This window comes from Vicugna pacos, chromosome 32, assembly GCF_048564905.1.
Source record: "Vicugna pacos chromosome 32, VicPac4, whole genome shotgun sequence".
Classification (NCBI taxonomy): Eukaryota; Metazoa; Chordata; class Mammalia; order Artiodactyla; family Camelidae; genus Vicugna; species Vicugna pacos.
The window spans coordinates 23,384,753-23,388,882 of NC_133018.1; the positions used below are offsets into that span (position 1 = coordinate 23,384,753).

The 4,130-nt window shown below is 48.4% G+C and overlaps 1 pseudogene; it reads right to left on the reverse strand.

Annotated features, from left to right (window-relative positions):
* Positions 1-333: 333 nt before the first annotated feature.
* On the reverse strand, positions 334-434 carry LOC116276628 (U6 spliceosomal RNA; annotated as a pseudogene).
* Positions 435-4,130: the final 3,696 nt, after the last annotated feature.

A 4,130-nucleotide genomic window follows, 5' to 3' on the forward strand; every position in this document is an offset into this window, starting at 1 on the left:
CAGATTAAAACAAACAAACAAACATTGGCTCGATTCAAAAACTGACAGGAGAGATTTGGGATATTAATTAAATCCAACATGACTCAGGCAAGTCGGGCGAGGCTTAGGGGGTAACCTTCAAAGGGAGAATTAAGGTGTAACTTTCAAGTGATGGGTTCACGGAGTGACTGTTTTTGAGCATCATTCAAAAAAAAAAAGAGTTGTTACATTTTTATTTCATTTTTGTCATTGAAAGTATCACTGGAATTCTTTAAATGTTTTTACTGACGTACAGTCGATTTACAATGTTGCATTAACGTCTGGTGTGCAGCGCAGTGACTCGGAGGTACACATTAAAACAGGGAACACTTCACAAATCTGCGTGTCATCCTCCGCAGGGGCCAGGCTAATCTTCTCTGTTCCAATTTTAGCAAATGTGCTGCCGAAGTGAGCACTGAAATTAAATAGGGGCCCAAGATGACTGTTCTGAAAGGGACATCCATTGTTTGGCAACAACGTTTATTTCTGATACATTCATTTAGATATCAGCCCTCATTACTTCGCAGTCTCAATTTCTATAAATAAAAAAGCCATTAAACTCTTAGTGTAGTTTGACATCTCCCAAAACATTTCTGGCAACCCTTCCTCCGGTAGGCAATTATGTTTCAGGAATAGAAATGAATATTATAAGAGGTTGCAATAAAATGTAGGTGGATTTAATACATAGATATTCGGTAGGGAAGGGCTTTCTGAACAAGATGCCAAAGACAGAAATCACCAAAGAAAAAGTACTAAGACGGCAAATGGAATAAAAGCTAGCTTTTTCTGAATGTCAAGACACACAGACATACACTGAAATACACACACACTTAACAAGGCAAATGACCGCTGGGGGACGTAATCGCATAGAACAAAGGACCGATATTTCAGTGCATAAAGGGTGCTTGCAGACGGTAAGTGAAAGAGGATGCAGAGTGTCTGTCCTTCTAGGGGCGAGGGTGCTCCTACCAGTAAGTCTGCTGCCTGAACTTAACTTGGCCGTGGTTTTCCATCGCTAATTTAATGTTTTGTTTGGTGATCTCAAATTAACGTCTCTTTGGCTTCCTCATTATCTGTTTCGTTTCCTGTTGGGTTTTGACTGACTCCACCATGCGTATTAAAGCATCCATAATTGCATATCTTGGCCTGTAATTTCTAATAACTGATGTTGGAACTGTTCGTAATCCACTTATAACTCACTGACGCATCCTTCCTGATTAATCCCGTTCTACTGGAAAGCAGGAATGAGTGAGGAGGTGGACTTCCACATCTTTTGCCTGAACTGGCCCCATGAAAATGGGTTACGTTCTGCCTCTCAGGGTCCCCGGTGTCCTGCCCCTGAGCGTCCTGACTTGGCTTCCTTGGCTGATGGCCAGTTTCCCTCCCGTGCTTCCTGTTTTCGGAGCACAGTGGTCCAGCATTCCCAAGCATCGCCGAGGAGTCTCTGAGTCCCCGACAACTGAGCATCCTACATCATCACATCCACCCAGCCATGACCGCCTAGCCCCTGAGGCTCACTGCTCCCCTTCCGTGAACGAGAAGGGGCGTCCCTGAATCACCGCCTCGGTGCCCTGTGCACAGGGCCTGGCCCGATCATTCATTCAGCGGCCAGAGCATCTGTCGCCGTGAAGATTCACTGAACCCTTCCAAGGGGACCTTCCAAGTCCACTCACAGGGCACCTTGCGCTCTGCCCAGATGTTCACATCCAGGGCTCCGTCCCCAGGCGCCATGCGTTCCGGGCTTATTATATAAAAGAGAGCAATCAGCTGAAGCCCCGGCACCATCTGGAGTGAAATCGATGTCTCTATATTTAGGCCAGATGGGAGCCGATTCAACCAGACCGATCGCACATGTCTGTGCAAGTACGTGCCAAACACGTGCGTGGTACTTCCACGTCGCGCTTCCTTTATTTACCAACTTGGGGAAAACCACACCCAAGCCAGACGGCGGGCGGGGACTCTGTTCGTGGGAGGCAGAGAGCAGCGCATAAACGTAAGGCAGGGGGTGAAAGCAAACAGCGCCCGTCGGGAAAACACGGCTTCCACATCCTGCCCTGAGCTCTGTTGTAACCGCATCCAGCATCCAGCTCCTGCTTCACAAAGGAAGGGACACTGCGTGCCAGGCGTGGTCCTCGCTCACGCTTGGGTCATCGGAGCTCTGTGTCATTCACATGGTGCTTGGCTGCGTCCCTGATGCTCAGGGCGCACGGATTCCTTCACCATCCACTCAGCACCAAAGGTTGCGTCAACTGCGAGCAGAGCAGCTCAGCACCTGTGGCAGGCAACTGAGGCACAACTGACAAGTAAAACTGTATGTGTTTAGGTGGGATGGTGTGATGTTTGGGAAGACATTGTGAAGTGATGGCCACGGTCAAGTGACTCAACACGCCCGTCGTGTCACGTAAGCGCCCCATTCTGTGCGTGCCGGGAACGTCTGAGCTTCCTTAGCGGGGTTTACGAGGCTTTGGAGTTCCCACCAACAGCAAGGAAGTCTGGCTGACCGAAGCAGAAAAGGAGTTTAGTAAGAGCATCCCGGGTACCTCACGGGGCCTCTGTCTGCACCAGCCACCCAGGGAGCAGCGCCACCCGCAGTGCCGCGGGTGATGAGCTGCAAGAGGACACGTATGCCCAGCTGCTGCGCAGACGTGGCTCTGCCCGTGGTGGCCGGGGGGCAGGCCCTGCTCCGCCACAGAGCGGACACCTGCCCCCGTCTCAGCCCTTCTCATTGGAGCAGCACGGTGTGCCCTTGCGAGCACTAACCTCACCCTCCCGCAGGCCTCCTCCTCGCGGCGGCCCCGGCCAGCTCGGCCTCTCTTTTCCGGAACAGCGGGCACACGGCTAGACGGCGTGTCCCAGACTGCCCTGCAGCAGATGTGACCACCTGCCCGCATGCTGGCCGAGGGGACGCGGCAGCCGGCCAACACCGCCTCCAGGAGGTTTTCTGTGCTTCCAGGTTCTCTGTGAAGGAACTGTTTTCAAATACGGGGAAAACCTTATCAGGCTGGTTGTGAAGAGTTAGCAACAACGTTCATTAAGCACTTACTACATTCCTGGCATTATATTACTCGGTAATGGAGAAATAAACAATAACCTTTATTCAAACTTTAAAAAAGGGATAAAAAGAGACTCCCTTCCTCCCACCAAAAGTAATAATTTTTGGACACAAGTTACTTGAGACATGAAGAAGTCCATCGAGATTTCATCAAGGAAGCATTAAGCTAACACGATATTGAGACCTGGGCCAGATAAAAAGTGCTACGATTCTATTAAAAAAATATATATATTTGGGGGTGTGTGTGTGTGTGTGTGTATATACACACCATAAAATATTATGAATTTCTGTTAAAATGACTAGCGGCATTTCTGTAATATCCAGTGTAAACCGATTACTTTGCTAGGACAATACAAAAAAAGGATTGTCAATAACTTTTGCACACCTAAGTACTCCACGTTTATTACTTATTTAATCTTCGCAAATCCATTTCCAAATTCCCCTGCCCCTACTGCCTTCAACTAAGGGTAGAAAATGAAATATCCTTTTTCCTATAGCAAGGGAGGACTTATAACAGGATACTGACCCATAACACGTGTGAATGGAAGTTTAGAGAGTAGGGTAGGGTGGAGGCAAGTCTAGTACAGCTTGTGTTTTCTTGTAAAAAGTAACACATTGGGGAGGAAGGGAAAGGAAAAGAGCAGCACAGCAACCACCATCTGCCATCTATTCCTGCCTTGAACAGTGGTTTGATGGTGAGAGCTGCAGCAGCCATGCTATGACCATGAGGTAAAGATTAGGGGCATCGAGGCACATGGACATGACTGAGCCACCGAACTGATACATCAGGACTTCTCTGTCGTGGAAAAAAACACACAACTCCTGACTTGTATAAATTACTAGCAATTAATGTGTTTCTAATCAATATGTCTTATCTCCATATGAGGAAATTGAGGCATAAGCTAGCAGGAAAGTCAGCCGACACCAAATCCAGGTCTGTCTGAATCCAGCGTGTGCACAGTTCATTACCACCCTGCACCAGAGAAAGAGAAGACGAGGCAGTGAGGAATAGGAGGATTTTTCAGTCCTGCTCTGGGGCGAGTTGTGTTAACTGTGGAGG